The 18,451-nt window shown below is 37.3% G+C and overlaps 1 protein-coding gene across 3 annotated transcripts in view; it reads left to right on the forward strand.

Moving 5' to 3' along the window:
* The window catches only part of PHF8 (PHD finger protein 8), a 97,594-nt gene that overhangs the window by 58,632 nt on the left and 20,511 nt on the right, over positions 1-18,451 (forward strand). The gene's annotated exons all lie outside the window — the stretch shown is intronic.

Below are 18,451 nucleotides of genomic sequence, written 5' to 3' on the forward strand. Positions count from 1 at the left end.
TTTGTCTCCCTCCCAATCCCATCTTGTTTCATTTATTTGACATAATGTTCAGTGATTCATTAGTTGCATATAGCACCTTTAAATTAATTCTCATTGACTAAGATTTGAACAAGAAGAGAAAGTAAAAGTGCCCTTTGACTAATACTCTTCTTTCTCTGAGGCAGGTTACCCAGAGGTAAATTGTGTTAACCAGGTAAATTGTGTTAACCAGTTGATACATAACTTTCATTTTGTACTTACAACCACATGTAGACACAAATAAATACAGTTTTGTGTAGTGTTCATGGTTCTACAACTTGCTTGGACATCTTTCAGCATCATTACATAGAGATCTATCTATTGCATCACCACACTGAAATCTACCTGTTGTGTAGTAGTCTATAGCATTGGTGTGCCATTGTATTTTTAACCATTCCCTACTGATTAACATTGAGGTTGTCTCTAATTTTATAGTTTGACTAACAACGCTGCAAAGAAAATTCTTGTAAATAACTCTTTGTGCCCATGTGGCAGCTAACATTTCTGTAGGGTAGGTAGACCTGCTAGATTGAAGGGTATGTACAAAATAAATGTTAATAGTGCCAAGTTCCCCTCTGAGAGGGCCAGTGTATGAGCAGTGTATGAACCTTACCAGCAGTGGATATTATCAGTCTTCTTAATTTTTGGAACTCTGATAGCAAAAAATGCTGTTTGAGTTTGTTTTATTTGCTTATTGGCTCTTTTTTATTTTTTTAAAGATTTATTTATTTTAGAGAGAGAGTGAGTGAGTGAGCACAGGGAGGTAGAGGGAGTCTCAAGCAGACTCTGCCCTGAGTGTGGTATCTGATGTGGGACTCAGTCCCATAGCCCTGAGATCACAACTCAAGCCAAAATTAAGAGTCAGTCGCTTAGCTGATTGTACCACCCAGGCACCCCTTCTTTATTTCTTTTCTGTGAATTAATTAATTCAATCTTTCAACCATTTTTTCTATTAGGATGGTTGGGATTTTTTTTATTGATTTGTAGTTCTTTATATATTCTAGATTTTTGTTTTTAAAGATTTACTGATTTATTTGACAGAGAGATCACAAGCAGGCAGGGGGGGGGGGACAGGCTCCCTGCTGGGCAGAGAGCCCGATGTGGGGCTTGATCCCAGGACTCTAAGATCATGACCTCAGCCAAAGGCAGAGGCTTAAACCACTGAGCCACCCAGGTGCCCCTAAATTATAGATTTCTTAGGGGTTTTTTTTGGTTAATATATTCTGGAAATGTTGCAAAATGTTTTAATCTACTGCTTATATTTTAATTTTAGTTATGGTATCTTTTAGCATGTAGATTTCAGTTTTTGCATAGTTACCTTTATCAATTTTTATTTTGTCTTGTGTAAGAAGACTCATATTTTTGTCAAAAATATGTATAGACATTAAAATTTTACCTCTTTCTCTGGAATTAAGTTTTATGAATTGTGGGAGATAAGAATCTAACTTAATTTTTTCCATATGGTTAGTCATTTGCCCTTACACCGTTTGTTCACTAGTTCATCATTATCCCCCTGGTTTGAAGTTCCTCTTTTGTCATAAAGTAAATTCCCATGTGAATGTGGATTTGTTTTTCTACTCTGTTCCCAGCTCTGTCCCTTAAGAGCTATGTGACATTGGGCAACCTCTGTGCTTCTCTGTTAGAACAGTACCTATTCACAGGTTTTTGTAAGGATTGAATGAATCAATACACATAAAGCACTTAGGACATTGCCTAGCACGTGGTAAGGGCTGTGTGTTAGATATTATTAATATTTTTCTGTTCTACAAAATTTGTCCCTTTCTGTTGGGATACTGCGTTGGTTACTTACTATAGGCCTTGTATCTGGTAGGGCAAATCCCCTCTGCAGAACTTGCATTAGACCTAGGGAGAGCACAGGTGTTCAGCAAGCCCATCATCTCTGAATGGAGCTGTGATTGATCTTAAGGGCATGCCAAGTTCCTCTGGCTACTCACCCTACCTTCAGCAGACAGTCGCATCAACAACCTACAGCTAAAACATCTGCCCCTGGTCTAACTACTCCCCTCAGCTTCCTGGTTTGCCTAGTGACATGAGAAAGGCAGTTTAATAAGAAGGAGATGCCAACCTATTTATTCTTATTTTTCCAGAATTTCTAGGCCATTATTGAGGTTTTTTTTCTATTCCAGATGGATTTTAGAATCAGTTTGTCAAATTCCATGGAAAATCCTGGGATTTTTTGTATTAAGATTGTATGGCATTTGTAGATAAATTTATGGAGACTATCATCTTTCATCAGAAGTCTTATCTGCTATAATGGGATGTATGTATACTTTATTTATTACATTTTCCATTTGGCTATTGCAAGTATGGAGGAATGTATGAGTTTTCTATTTTGATCCTGTATCAGACTGCCTTCCTATATACTCTTACTGGTTCTATTAATTTTTCAGTTAATTGTCTTGGACTCTTGAAGGAGGTGTTCAAGAGCCTGTCTTAGTTTGCTAGGGCTGCCATAACAAAATACCACAGACTGGATGACTTAAATGCCAGAAATTTATTTTCTCATAGTTCTGGAGGCTGAAAGTCCAAGATCAAAGTGCTAGCGGCGTTGGATTCCCCTGAGGCCTCTCCTTGGCTTACAGATGACCACCCTTATGCTGCTTCCTCATCTGATCTTACCTTTGTGAACAGAGGACCCTGATGTCCTTGTGTATATCCTAATCTCTTAAAAGGACACAGTCAAGTTGGATTAGGGCCCACTTTATTGGCCTCATTTTAACTTAATTATCTCTTTGAAAGTCTTATCTCTAAATAAGTCACATTTTAAAGTACTGGGGGTTAGGAACTAAACATATGAATGGGGGGGTGTTGGGAGACAGATTTCGTTCATAATACCCCTTTTCTTTTACGTATTCATATGTCTAGATTTTTCTAGTTTTATTAGGGTGTTGAATAGTCCTTGTCTTGTTTCTGACTTTAAAGGTAATGCTGCCAGTGTTTTCCCACTTAATACATTGGGCTCTGTAGGTCTCTGATAGGCTATGTTCATGAACTTCAGGGGAATATCTATCTCTAGTTTGAGAGGCTTTTTTTTTTTAAATCAGAAATGAAATTAGGTTTTAGCAAATGGTTTTTGACATCTTTTGATTATAAATACATAGTTTTTCTCTGTTAATTTGTTAATGGTGGTTTACAGTAAGAATTACTGCTTTTTTAAAAAAGATTTTATTTATTTATTTATTTGTCAGCGCGAGAGCGTGTGCAGAAGCAGGCAGAGTGGCAGGTAGAGGCAGAGAGAGAGAGAGAGTGAGAGGAAGGCTCCCTGCTGAGCAAGGAGCCAGATGTGGAACTCAGTTTGAGGACCCTGGGATTATGACCTGAGCCAACCAGGTGTCCCAGAATTACTGCTTTTGAGTTGACATTTCCTTATTGGGATTGGCTGTACTTGATCCTAATGTTTAGCAGTTTTGTTTCGTTCATTTGATTACTAATCATCTTGTTTGTTTACTGTTAATTTCTGGTTTTATTTCACTCCTTTCTCTAAGTGTTCTTTGTATAACATCTTAGATTGAAAGCTCTTTTCCTTTATTTTCAGTCTGTTTTCCCTTTTGATAAAGGGTTTTTTAAAATTTATTTTTTAAATTAACCCAAAATAAGATCGGCTTTGTTGTTATACACATTTAGATTCTTGTAACTACCACCAAAATGAGCATATGTTGTCCCCTAGTAATCATGCCCTCCCTCTACCCTTAAGGCCTGCCAGCCACTTGAGGTCCTCTTCATCCCTGTGGTTTTTGCCTTTGCCAGGATGTCATGTAAATGCAGTTGCACAATACTGTAATATTTTCAGATTAGGCTCAATTACTCAGCATAATGCCCTTAAGATTCATCCATGTTGTTGTGTTTGAATATATTGTTCCTTTTTATTGCTGTAGTCCATTGTATACCATAGTTTCTTTATCCATTCACTCACTGAAGGATATTTGGATGGTTTCTAACTTCGGGTGATTATGAGTTGAACTGCTACGAACATGCACATGCAGGCTTTTGTGTAAACATGAGTTTTCATTTCTCTGGGTAAATGCCTTAGAATCGGATTGCTGGGCTGTCTGGTCAGTGTATAAGAAACGGCAAAGATATTTCCCAGAGTGGTTGTGTCATTTTATGTTCCTATCAGTAATGTGTGAGTTTCAGTTCCACATGCTTGTCAGCACTTGGTATTGTCATTGTATTTATTTTGGCCATCCTAATAAAGCTATAGTGAATAGCTCATTTAATGGCTTGGCTAATGGCTAATGGTATATCTACTGTCTATTCATGCATACATCCTCTTTTCTGAGATGTCTTTAAATAGACACTTTGAATGTCTTTCGACTATATTTATTATTGAGGTATAATTAACATAGAGTATTATATAAGCCTCAGATATATGATTCAACCGTTCTGTACATTACTCATTGCTCGTCAAGATAAGTGTACTTTTGGGTGCCTGGGTGGCTCAGTCAGTTAAACATCTGCCTTCAGCTCAGGTCATGATCCCAGGGTTCTGGGATCGAGCTGTGTATCTGTGTATCAGGCTCCCTGCTCAGGGGGCAGTCTGCTTCTTCCTTTGGCTGCTGCTCCCCAGCTTGTTTGTTTTCTCTCTCTCTCTCTGTCAAATAAATAAAATCTTTTTAAAAAAAGATACGTGTACTCTTAATCCCCTTTTTCTATTTCACCCATTCCCCCTAACCACCTCCCCTGGCAACCAGCAGTTTGTTCTCTGTATTTAAGATTCTGGTTTTTTGTTTGCTTGTTCCTTTGTTTTGTTTCTTAAATACTTGAAATCATAGGGTATTTGTCTTTCTCTTACTGACTTATTTCACTTTGCATTATACCCTGTAGGTCCCTCTACATTGGTGCAAATGTGAGGATCTCATTCTTTTCTGTGGCTGAGTAATAAATAGTCCAGTGTGTGTGTGTATGTGTGTAGATAGATATATAGACATATCTGTCTTGTATCTTCTTTATGCATTCATCTGTGGAAGGACTTATCTGTGGATGAGTTGCTTCTGTATCATAGCTATTATAAATAATGCTGCAATAAATATAGGAGTGTGTATATCTTTTCAAATTATTGTTTGATTTTCTTTTGGGTAAATACCCAGTAGTGGAGTTACTGAATCATGTGGTAATTTAATTTTTAGGAACCTCCCTACTGGTTTCCACAGTGGCCACACCATTTTGCATTCCCACCAAGTGCATAAGAGTTCCCTTTTCCCTGCATCCTTGCCAGCGTTTGTTAATTCTTGTCTTTGATTTTTGCCCTTCTGACAGATGTAAGATGATATCTCACTATAGTTTTGATTTGTATTTCCATGATGATTAGTGATATTGAGCATGTCTCATGTGTCTCTTGGCCATTTGTATGTCTTCTTTGAAAAAGTGTCTTTTTAGGTCCTCTGCCCATTTAAAAATCAGATTATTTATTTTTTTGGTGTTGAATTATATAAATTTTTAATATTTTTTGGATATTAACCCCTTACTGAATATATCATTTGCAGATATCTTCTCACATTCCATAGGTTGCCTTTTTGTTTTGATGGTTTCCTTTGCTCTGCAAAACTTTGTATTTTGGTGTAGTCCAAATAGTTTCATTTTGCTTTAGTTCCCCTTGCCTGAAGAGACTTATCTAGAAAAATGTTCCTACTTGCAATGTCAAGGAGATTACTGTCCATGTTTACTTCTAGGATTTTTATGGTTTCAGGTCTCACATTTAGATCAATAATCCATTTTGAGTATATTTTTGTGTATGGTCCAGTGAAAATGGTCCAGTTTCATTCTTTTGCATGTAGCTGTCCTGTTTTCCTGTAACCATTTATTGAAGAGACTGTCTTTCCCCCAGTGTATATTCTTTCCTCCTTTGTTGTGGACTGATTGACTGTATGGGTATGCACTTATTTCTGGGTTCTGTATTCTTTCTGATTAATTGATGTGTCTATTTTTGTGCCCATACCATACTGTTTTGGTTACTGCAGCTTTATAATATATTTTGTAATTTGGGATTATGATACTTCCAGTTTTGTAGCTTTGTTCTTCTTAAGATTGCTTTGGCAATTCAGGGTCTTTTTTGGTCCTGTGCATATTTTAGTATTATTTGTTCTAATTCTGTGAGAAAATGTTATTGGTATTTTGAAAGGGATTGCATTAAATCTGTAGATCGCTTTGGTTAGTATGGACATTTTGACATTATTTGTTCTCCCAATCCATGAGCATATAATATCATTCTATTTGTTTGTGTTATCTTCAGTTTCTTTCATCATCGTTTTATAGTTTTTTTTTTTTTTTAAATATAGGTCTTTTGCTTTATCAAGTTCATGCCTAGGCATTTTATTATTTCTGGTGCAATTGTAACTTGATTTGTTAATTTCTCTTTCTGCTACTTAATTTTTAGTATATAGAAATGCAACAGGTTTCTGTGTGTTTAATTTTGTTTCCTGCAACTTTACTGAATTCATTTATCAGTTCTCATCGATTTTTGGTGGTGTCTTTAGGGTTTTCTTTCTTTCTTTTTTTTAAAGATTTTTTAAAATTTTATTTGTCAGAGAGAGAGAGAGAGAGAGAACACAAGCAGGGAGAGCTGCAGGCAGAACAGGCAGAGCAGGCAGAGGAAGAAGCAGGCTCCCCATGGAGCAAGGAGCCGGATGTGGGACTTGATCCCAGGACCCTCAGCCAAAGGCAGGCACTTAACTGACTGAGCCATCCAGGCATCCCTAGGGTTTTCTATTTATAGTATTATGCTATCTGCAAATAATGAAACTTTTACTTTTTCCTTACCAATTTGGATACCTTTTATTTCTTTTTCTTGTGTGACTGCTATGGCTAGAACTTCCAGTACTATGTTAAATAAAAGTGGTGAAAGTGGACATCCTTGTCTTGTTCCTGATCTTAGGGGAAAAGCTCTCAGTTTTTCCTTATTGAGTATGATGTTTGCTGTGGTTTTTTCATAGATGGCCTTTATTGTGTTGAGGTATATCTTCCTTCTAAACCTGTTTTGTTGAGAATTTATATCATGAATGGATGTTGTACTTTGTTAAATGCTTTTTCTACATCTATTAAAATGATCATATGGTTTTATCTTATTGATGTGATGTATGCTGTTGATTGATTTGTAAATATTGAACCACCCTTGCATCCTGAGAATAAATTCCACTTGAGCATTGTGAATGATTTTTTAAATACATTGTTGGATTCAGTTTGCTACTATTTTGAGGATTTTTGCATCTGTGTTCATCAGAGATACTGGTCTGTAGGTTTTTTTTTTTTTTTAGTGTGTTTAACTGGTTTTGGTATCAGGGTTATGGTGGCCTTGCAGAATGAATTTGGGAGCTTTCCTTCCTCTTCAATAATTTGGAAATAATTCAAGAAGAATAGGTGGGTATTAACACTTCTTTAAAGGTTTGGTAGAATGCACTCGTGAAGCCATCTAGTCCTAGACTTGTTTGTTGGGAGTTTTTTGATTATTGATTCAATTTCATTGCTGGTAATCAGTCAGTTCAGATTTTCTATTGCTTCCTGATTCGGTTATGGAAGGTTATATGTTTCTAGGCATTTATCCATTTTTTTCTTGGGCTGTCCAATTTGTTGGCATATAATTTTTCATAGAATTCTCTTAAAATCCTTGGTATTCCTGTGGTGTGGTTGTTTTTTCTCCTCCTTCATTCTGATTTTGTTTGAGTTCTTTTTTTCTTGATGGATCTGGCTAAAGGTTTATCCATTTTGTTTATATTTTCCAAGAAACAGTTCTTTGTTTCATTGATCTGTTCTATTGTTTCTTTAGTCTCTGTTTTATTTATTTCTCCTCTACACCTTATTTTGTCCTTCCTTCTTCTCAGCTTGCCTTTGTTCTTCTTTTTCTAGCTCCTTTAGGTGTAGGGTTTGGATGTTTATTGAGATTTTTCTTATTTAAGTAGGCTTCTATTTCTGGAATCTTCCCTCTTAAAAGAGCTTTTGCTGCATCCAGGTGATTTTGGACTATTGTGTTTTCATCTTCACTTGTTTCCCTGTATTTTTAAATTTTTTCTTTGATTTCTTGGTTGACACATTCATTGTTTAGTAGCATGTTATTTAGCGTCCATTTATTCATGCTCTTTCCAGAGTTATTCTTGTGATTGATTTCTAGTTTCATACTGTTGTAATCAGAAAAGATAAATGGTAGAATTTTGTGCTTTTTTAATTTCTTGAGGCTTGTTTCATGGCCTAATGTGTGATCTATTCTGGAGAAGGTTCCACATGTACTTAAAAAGGATGTGTATTCTGTTGTTTTAGGTGGAACAGTCTGCATATATCTGTTAGGGCCATTGGTCAAACTTGTCATTCAAAACTGTTGTTTCCTTTTGATTTTCTGTGTGGATGATCTTTTCATTGACATAATTGGGGTGTTGAAGTCCCGTATTATTATATTACTGTCACTTTCTTCTTTTGTCTGTTAATGGTTGCTTTATGTTTTTAGGTGCTCCCATGTTGGGTGCATAAATATTTACAGTTCTATCCTCTTGTTGGATTGTTCTCTTTATCATTAGGTGGTGTCCTTCTTTGTCTCTTGTTGCGGTCTTAGTTTTAAAGTCTATTTTGTTTGATTTCAGTATAACTACCCAGCTTTCTTTTTGCTTCCATTTGTGTGGTAAACATTTTTCCATCCTTTCGCTTTCAATCTGCATATGTGTTAGGTCTGATGTTTGTCTCTTGTAGGCAGTATACAGATAGGTCTTATTACTCTTTTAGCCATCCCACCACCTTGTGTCTTTTGTTTGGAGAGTTTATTCCATTTACATTTAAAGTAATTATTGGTAGGTATGTACTTACTGGCATTTTGTTATTTTTCAGGTTTTTTATACTTCTTTGCTCGCTTCCCTTGTAGCGTAATTGCATTCTTTCATGATATGCTTGGCTTCCTTTCCCTTTATGTTTTGTGTATGTATTATAGATTTTTGATTTGTGGTTACCATTAGGTTCGTAATGACATCTTATACATATAGCAGTCTGAATTGAATTCATGGTCACTAAAGGTTGAAGCCATTTAAAAGCATTAAATTTTTACCACTCCCCATGTTTTATGTATAAAATGTCATCCTTTTTATCCTTTTATTGTGAATCCCTTGACTGATTTTGTAGATATAGTTGATTTTACTGTTTTTGTGCTTTAACTTCCATATTGGTTTGATAAGTGATTCATATACTACTTTTATTTTGTGTTTGCATTTTACCTGTGAAAAATTTCCCCATCATTTGATCACTCATGATTATGACTTTCTCTTTCCACTCCAAGAATTCCCTTTAACATTTCTTGGAGGGCTAGTTTATTGGTGATGAACTCCTTTAACCTTTGTTTGGCTGGGAAACTTTTATTTTAAAGAGAGGGAGTAGAGGGAGGGACAGAGGGAGAGGAAGAGGAGAATCTTAAGCAGGTTCTATGTGCAGTGAGGAACTTGATGCACACCACTCAATCTCACAGCCTTGAGATCATGACCTGAGCTGAAATCAAGAGTCAGACACTTAACCGACTAAGCCACCCAGATGGCCCTAGCTGGGAAACTATTTATCTGTCTTTCTATTGTGAATGATATCCTTGGCGTGTAGAGTATTCTTGGTTGCAAGTTTTTTCCTTTCAGTACTTTGAATGTATCATGCCACTCCCTTCTGGCTGGACAAGTTTCCACTGAAAAATCAGCTGATAACCTTATGGGGTTTCTCTTGTATGTAACTGTTTTATTTTCTATTGCTGCTTTTAAAATTCTCTTTATCATCACTTTTTGCCATCTTAATTACTAGGTGTCTTGGAATGGACCTCCTTGGGTTAATTTTGTTGGGTACTCTCTGTGCCTCCAGGATCAGCATATCTGTTTCCTGCCCCAGATTAGGGAAGTTGTCAGCTATTATTTCTTCAAATAAGTTTTCTGCCCTCTCTTCTCTCTTTTCTTCTTCTTCTGCAATCCCTATCATGTAAATGTTATCACACTTGATTTATATCACAAAGTACCTTAATCTATTCTCATTTTTTTTTCTTTTTGCTGTTCAGCTTGGTTTCTTTCCATTACCTTGTCTTCCGGATTGCTGATCAATTCTCCTGCCTCCTCTAATCTATAATTGATTCCTTCTAGTGTATTTTTATTTCAGTTATTGAGTTCTTCATGTCTCACTGGTTCTTTTTTATATTTTCTGTTTGTTGAAGGCCTCACTGAGATTCTCCATTCTTTTCTCAAGTCCAGTGAGTATTTTTATGACCATTACATTGAATTTTCTATCAGCATATTAATTATTTTCATTTCATTTAGCTCTTTTGCTGTGGCTTTGTCTTGTTCCCTCATTTGATACATATTCCTCTGTCTCCTCATTTTGTCTGACTGTCTTTGTTTCTGTGTATTAGGAAATAAGGCTACAGCTCCTGATCTTGAAAGTAGTGGCCTTTTGAAAAAGAGATCTTACAGTGCCATGTAGCACAATGCCCCCTGTTCACCAGAACCAGGCAACTGGCATCCGGAGGGGTATCTCCTGTGTTGGTGCATGTGCCCTACTGTTGTAGTTAATCTGTGTTTGCTTTCAGTCCAGTTGGTTGCAGTAGCCCTCTCTGCCTACTTTGGGTGGGCACAAGGGCACAGTTTGGTCCCTGTGATGTTAAAGGGCCTGTCTGGAGTTGCTACAAGCTTGTAGTTGGGTGGTATCAGTAGTTAGACACTTGCTTGCCCTCAGCCCATCTGCTGGGGCTGCAGTCACATTGACCTGCAGGGAAGTCTTCTTATGTTGTACTCTGGAAGGCTTTCATTGGTTGGCGGGACTGACAGACGAGATGCCTGCCCCCATTCCAGGACTGATGGGCAGAGCACTATCTCTGTGCTGCCAGTTATAAGGTTTGGGTGCTGGCACTGAGGGCATTCTGGTGTGTTTGGTTATCTTCCCTTCTCCCCAGGGCAGTAGTTACTTTGGAGTGGCACTCTTCCCTGCTGGGGTTGCTTGCAGAGTGTGTTGGGACAGGAGTAGTTTTGGAGGGAAGCCTGCTTCCTGATTTGGGCAGGTTGGATGGGCTGAGTGGCAGGAGAGCATGTGGGGTTAAGGCACATGGTGCTAGCAAGATAGGTGGACAGTGTTTGTACTGGTTTCCACAAGTGGCCTCTCTAGGCTGGGGATTGGGGAAGAGAAATGGTGCCCACCGGCAGTTTTGTTCTTGGAGAGGTCTCCTAAAAACCCGTGCCCCTCCAGTACAAGTTCTGCAATTAGTAAATAAATCTTCAGTATACCCCAGGTGCTTTTCAGATTGCTGCTTCTCTGCTTTATCTTGGCTGGGTTATTTGTAACACTGGCCCATAAAGGGCTGGGATCCAGTTCCTTGTTGTTCCCCAGCTTTCCAGGTTCCAAGCCTTCTCTAGGATCTAAGCCTGTTGATTTTTAAAGCACCCAGGGATAAACCCTGCTAATTGAAAAACTCTCAACATGAAGCCCGATTTGTTTTCAAAACCAAATGTTATGGAAATTTATCTTCCCAGCGTGGGTCTTCTGTGCCTGGGGTGCCTAGAGTGGGGTCTCATCCTCTCACTTCTCTGTGCTTGTATTGTCCCTTGTGTTTAAGGTTAGTTTTGTTTCCATCCCTCCTACCCTTTTCATTGTGGCCTCCTGTCTATAATGAACCTTGTAACGTCTGTTCTGCCAGTCTTTGTGTCATTTTCAGGGTAAGTGGCTGTTATCTGCAACAGAGTGAGCTCAGGAACCTCCTACTCCTCCATCTTTCAACTTTTGCCCATTTTTTAATTTTTTTTTTTTTTTTACTTAAAGGTTGAGCTTTGAAAATTCTTTATATAGTCTGAGTTCAGGTCTCTTGTCAGATATATATTATTTTCTACTAGTCTGAGCTTCTCTCATTCTTAACACTTCCTTTCTTAAAGCAAGCACTTTAAGAAAGTCTGAGCTTCTCTCATTCTTAACACTTCCTTTCTTAAAGCAAGCACTTTTCCAAAAAGTCTCATGTATCAATTTTATCTTTTAATGATTATGCTTTTTGTGTCTCATTTAACAATTCTTTATGTAAACTCAGGTCATAACAGTTTTCCTGCTTTACATTTCTAACCATGACATAGTTTGACTAAAGTTTTTCATAAGGTAGGTTTAGGTTGAGGTTTACCCTTTTTTTGGCATATGGATGTCTATTTGTTCCAAGACCATTTGTTGAAAAGACTCTTTCTTTTCCCCATTGACTTACATTTACATCTTCGTAAAAAATCAAATGGCCATATTGGTGTGGATCTGTTTCTGGATTGTTTTATTTTTTTTCATTGATGTATATATCCATCTCTTTGCCAGTACCTCAATGTCTTGATTACTGTAGCTTCATAGCAATTCTTAAGATCAGTTAGTATGAGTTCTTCAATTTTGCCTTTCCATGTAAATTTTAGCATTGATTTGTCTGAATCCACAAAAAATTTCTACTGGGATTTTGATTGGAACTGTGTTTAAATGTATACATCAATCTGGGGAGAATTGGCATCTTTATTTTTTGTTGAGGTAAAATTCACAAAACATGTAGTTTAACCATTTTAAAGGGTATAATTCAGTGGCACTTAATGCATTTTCTAAGACATTTTTTTTTCACCCCTGGAAAAACTTCCTATATCCATTAAGTGATCATTACCCATGCCGCCCTCTCCTCCTTGTTTTCTGGTAACCACTAATCTGCTTTCTGTTTGTATGGATTTGCCCATTATAGATGTTTCATATAAGAGTAATCATGTAATATGTGACCTTTTGTGTCTGACTTCTCTTCTTTAGCATAATGTTTTCAAGGTTCATATAAGTTGTAGCATATATCAGTATGTTGTTCCATTTTATGGATAAATATTATTTCATTGTATGGATATGCCACAATTTGTTTATCTGTTCATCTGCTTATGGGCATTTAGGTTATTTCCATCTTTTGGCCATTATAAATAATGCTGCATTTGCATCTGTTTCTGTGTGGACATGTTTTCATTCATTCTGGGCATTTACCTATGAGTCACATTGCTGGGTCGTATGGTAATTCTGTGTTTAACTCTTTGAGAAATCATCAGACTGTTTCTACAATAACTTCAAGACAGTTGTCATCTTAGATATCGAGTGTTCTATGTATATGTTATTCCCTCTGTGTTTAGTCTTTTTAAAATATCTTTTATCAGTATTTTATGGATTTTACATGCAGATCCTGCACATGTTTTGTTAGATTTATCCCAGAGTTCTGTATTTTTTGGAAATCTGAATGGTACCTTTTTTAACTTTTGGTTTCTGATTGTTTCATGATAGGATACATAAATGTGTTTGGTTTTGTATGTTGACCTTGTATCCTGCAACCTTGGTATATTCACTTATTTTAGGAGCTTTTAAAATATATTCTTGGGATTTTTTGTATAGATGATCATGTCCTGTGCAAACATGGACAATTTTATTCATTTCATTCTAATCTGTAAGTCTTTTTATTTCTTCTTGCCTTTTTGTTCTGGCTAGGACTTTCAGCACAATGGGGTGAGAGTGAACATCCTGACCTCTTTCCAATCTAAGGAGGAAAGCATTCGGTTTTTCACTCTTATGATGTTAGCTGTAGGTTATCAGATTAAGGAAGTTCATTTTTATTCCTATTTTGCTAAGGGTTTGTTTATGAGTGGGTGTTGAATTTTGTCCAGTGTTTTTTTCCAACAATGAGTGTGGTCACATGGTTTTTCTTCTTTTGTCTGTCAGTATAGTAGGTTACATTGATTGATTTTCAAATATTGAACCAGACTTAAAATTATAGTATAGACCTTAGATATTATTCTTTTTATATACTACTGGATTTATTTACTAGAATTTCACTGAGGAATTTTGTGTCTATGTTTATGATGGATATTGGTCTGTAATTTTTTCTTTTACTCCCTGACTTTAGTTTTGGTATCAGGGCAGTGCTGGCCTCAAAGAATTAGGTAGGAAGTATTCCCTTCTCTTCTGTTTTATAGAAGCAGTTGTGTAGAATTAGCAATTCTTTTTTTTTTTTTTTTTTTTTTGTTTTTGAATGTTTGGTAGAATTTGTGAGTGAAACCACCTGGGCCTAGAGATTTCTTTTTCAGGTTTTAACTATGGTTTTATTTTCCTTAGTAGGTATAGGATTATTCAGGTTATCTGTTTCTCCTTGGGTGAGTTTTGATAGTTTGTGTCATTCAAGGAATTGATGCATTTCAGCTAAGTTGTAGAATTTATGGGTGCAGAGTTGTTTGTAGTATATTCCTTATTATCCTTTTAATGTCTATGATGTCTTTAGTATATCTCTCTTTTTGTTCTTGATATTAGTAATTTGTGTCTTGCCTTTTTTCTTTGTCCTTCTTGCTGGCATTTTATCAATTTAATGAATCTTCTCAAAAGACTTGCTTATGGTTTTATTTAATATTTACCACCATGTTTTATCACTCAGGGTTTAGTCTGTGTTGATAATTTTGCTTTGTGAACTTGAGAAGAATGTGTATTCTACTAGTGTTGGGTTGAGTGTTCTATAAATTTCAATTAGATCAAGTTGATTGACAGTTATGTCTTCTTGTCGTTATGTTAGTATGTTATTTCCTATCCCAGGTAATTTTCCTTGGTGTAAAGTTACTTAATAGTCAATCCAGCTTTCTTAAATTAATGTTGGTATGGTGGATCTTTTTATATCCTCATTTATTTATTTGTTCATTTATTCATTCATTAATTTATATTTATCATGGCCCAGAACTCAGTCTGTGTCGTTCATCTTTGGTTCCCAAGTGATACTCGATTCACATTCACACAGAATGAAGAGGGAAAAAAGCTTGAATCTGTTCTCAGTGCTATTCACTGAAATGATTTAGAATAAGATGAGGCCTCATTTCTCTCAACTAATCCAAGAGGAAACTGGTATTCACTATTTGAAAAAAAGAAAGGAAAATAAGCTTCTAAGATTGAACTGACTCATTCAGTGGAGGTCAGGAAACATCTATACACCTCACTTTTCAGCAGGAAAATGCAGATGGATACAACCACATAAAAATTCTGACTTCAGTGCTTGCGGGGAGTTGGTAGGACCAGGCCGGTGCAGTCTGGTGAGAGGAACATTAATTGTGAAATCTTACTGTGGAACATGTAGCCCAGACAGTGTCTTCCACAAATCCATCAGGAGACAAGTATGCCAATATTCCTGTAAGGGTCCTTGAGGCCCATCCCTTGGGGAAAGGAGAAGTCAAGGATGGTAAATGTTAGCACAGTCAGAAATAATGAGCTAGATTTACACACAGAAACCTACAGATCTCAGATGTAGCACTGAATAAGAAACTAAGAAACAATGACATTTTGACAAATTAAAAATGCACACAATGCTAGATATTTTTCAGGGGAAATTTAAGTGACTGTTCTATCCTTTTATTTTTAACTACCTGTATGATTTTATTTAATGTGGGGTTTTTTGTAGCCAGCATTTAGTTGAATCTTACGTTTTTTAAAAAAAAATCCTTATTGATAATCTATTTTTAGGCCATTTACATTTAATGTAACTAATGATATGTTCAGATAAAGGCTTACCATTCTATTATGTCATTTATATTTGTTTCCTCTGCATTTTGTTTCTCTCTTTCTCATTTCTCCCCCTCATTTGAATTGTTTACATAAACTTTAATGTTGGATTTTAATTGAGTTAAAATTTTACTATTTTTCTTTGTATAACACCAGTTTTTTTTAGTTTATTTTTAAAGATTTTATTTATTTATTTATTTATTTGAGATTGAGAGAGAGAGCACAAGCAGGGAGGAGGGGCAGAGGAAGAAGCAAACTCCCTGCTGAGCAGGGATCCTGGTGTGGGACTCAGTCCCAAGACCCTGAGGTCATGACCTGAGCTGAAGGTGGATACTGTAACTGACTGAACCACCCAGGTACCCCTGTATAACATCAGTTTTTAAAGAGACTGTCCTGTCCCCATAGGATAGTCTTGGTACCCTTGTCAAAAATCAGTTGACTAGGGGTGCCTGGGTAACTCAGTTGGTTAAGCATCCTACCCTTGATTTCACCTCAGATCATGACATCAGAGTCGTGTAATCAAACCCTGCATTGGGCTCTGCACTGTGCTTGGAGCCTGATTAAGATTCCCACTCTCTCTCTTTCTCTGCCCTTTTCTCCCCACCCCTCTGCTCACACATGCTCTCTTTCTCTTGCTCTCTCTCTAAAAAAAAAAAAAAAAAAATCAGTTGACTATAGATGTAGGGTTTTTTTTCTGGACTCTCAGTTCTGTTCACTGATCTGTATGTTTATCTTTATGCCAGTACTACAATGTATGGATCACTGTAGCTTTGTAGTAAGTTTTAAAATTGGGAAATGGAATCCTCCAACTTTGTTCTTTTTCAAGATTGTTTTGCTACTCTGGGTTCCATTAGAATTTTAGGGTCAGCTTTTCCGTATCTGCAAAAAATGCCATTGGTACTTTAATAGGAATTGCATTGAATTTATAGAATGCTTTGGGTGTTCTTGCTATCTTTTTTTTTTTTTAAAGATTTTATTTATTTATTTGACAGAGAGAGATCACAAGTAGGCAGAGAGGCAGGCAGAGAGAGAGAGGAGGAAGCAGGCTCTCCGCTGAGCAAAGAGCCCGATGCGGGACTCGATCCCAGGACCCTGAGATCATGACCTGAGCCGAAGGCAGCGGCTTAACCCACTGAGCCACCCAGGCACCCTGTTCTTGCTATCTTAACAATAGTAAGACATCCAGTCAGTGAACATAGGCTGGTTTTTCATTTATTTAGGGCTTTAATTTCAATAATGTTTTGTGGTTTTCAGTATATTATTCCCATACCTCCTTGGTTAAAATTTATTCTTATTTGCTTAATTCTTCTTGAGGCTATTGTAAATGGAATTGTTTTCTTAGTATTCTTTACAGATTGTTCTTTGCTAGGGTATAGAAATACAACTGAGTTTTAAAAAGATTTTATTTATTTTTTTTTCAGAGAGAGAGCAAGCACAAGCAGAGGGAGAAGCAGGCTTCCTCCTGAGCCAGGAGCCCAATGCAGGACTTGATCCCAGGACTGAGATCATGACCTGAGCGAAAGGCAGACACTTAACTGAGCCACCCAAGCATCCTGAAATACAACTGATTTTTTTTTTAAAGATTTTATTTATTTATTTGACAGAGATCACAAGTAGGCAGAGAGGCAGGCAGAGAGAGAGAGAGAGAGAGAGAGAGAAGCAGGCTTCCTGCGGAGCAGAGAGCCCGATGCGGGGCTCGATCCCAGGACCCTGAGATCATGACCCGAGCCGAAGGCAGCAGCCCAAACCACTGAGCCACCCAGGCGCCCAATACAACTGATTTTTACATTGATCTCAAATCCTGCAACTTTACTGATTTTCATTATTAGCTCTAATAGTTTTTTGAAGATTCTTTAGGATTTTCTGTACATAGAATAAGATCATCTGCAAATAGAGTTTTATTTCTTCCTTTCCAATTTGGATGCCTTTTATTTCTTTTTCTTGCCTAGTTGTTCTGGACAGAATTTTCTAGTACATTGTTGAATAGTTATGGAGAAAGTAGGCATATTTGCCTCATTCTTGATCTTCAGGGAAAGCATTTAGTCTTTCACTTTTCTTTTCCTATTTTTTTTAAGATTTTATTTATTTATTTCACAAACAGAGATCACAAGTCAGACAGAGATCACAAGTAGGCAGAGAGGCAGGCAGAGAGGGGGGAAGCAGGCTCCCCGCTGAGCAGAGAGCCCGATGTGGGGCTCTATCCCAGGACCCTGGGGTCATGACCTGAGCCGAAGGCAGAGGCTTTAACCCACTGAGCCACCCAGGCGCCCCTTTCACTTTTTTTTTTTTTTTAAAGATTTTATTTATTTAGGGGGCCTGAGTGACTCAGTTGTTAAGTGTCTGCCTTCAGCTCAAGTCATGATCCCAGGGTCCTGGGATCGAGCCCCACATTGGGCAGTCTGCTCAGTGGGAAGCCTGCTGCTCCCTCTCCTATTCCCCCGGCTTGTATTCTCTCTCTCACTGTCTCTGTCTAATAAATAAATATTCTTAAAGAAGATTTTATTTATTTAACAGAGAGCACAAGGTGGGGTCACAGCAGAGGGAGCGGAAGAAGCACCCCCCCCCCCACCCCTGAGCAGGGAGCTCGACGTGGGATTCTATCCCAGGACCCTGGGATTGTGACCTGAGCCGAAGGCAGACATTTAACCCACTAAACCACCCAGGCACCCCTAGTCTTTCACTTTTTTTTTCTTGCTTGCTTACTCAATTTCATTTATTTATTTATTTATTTAAATTTATTTTCAGCGTGACAGTATTCATTGTTTTTGCACCACACCCAGTGCTCTGTGCAATCCATGCCCTCTCCAATACCTACCACCTGGTTCCCCCAACCTCCCACCCCCCGCTTTAAATATGATATTAGCTGTGGGTTTTCATAAGTGCCTGTTACTATATTGAAGAAGTACCCTTTTCTAGTTTT

The sequence above is a fragment of the Mustela nigripes genome, chromosome X, assembly GCF_022355385.1.
Source record: "Mustela nigripes isolate SB6536 chromosome X, MUSNIG.SB6536, whole genome shotgun sequence".
In the NCBI taxonomy this organism is placed as follows: domain Eukaryota; kingdom Metazoa; phylum Chordata; class Mammalia; order Carnivora; family Mustelidae; genus Mustela; species Mustela nigripes.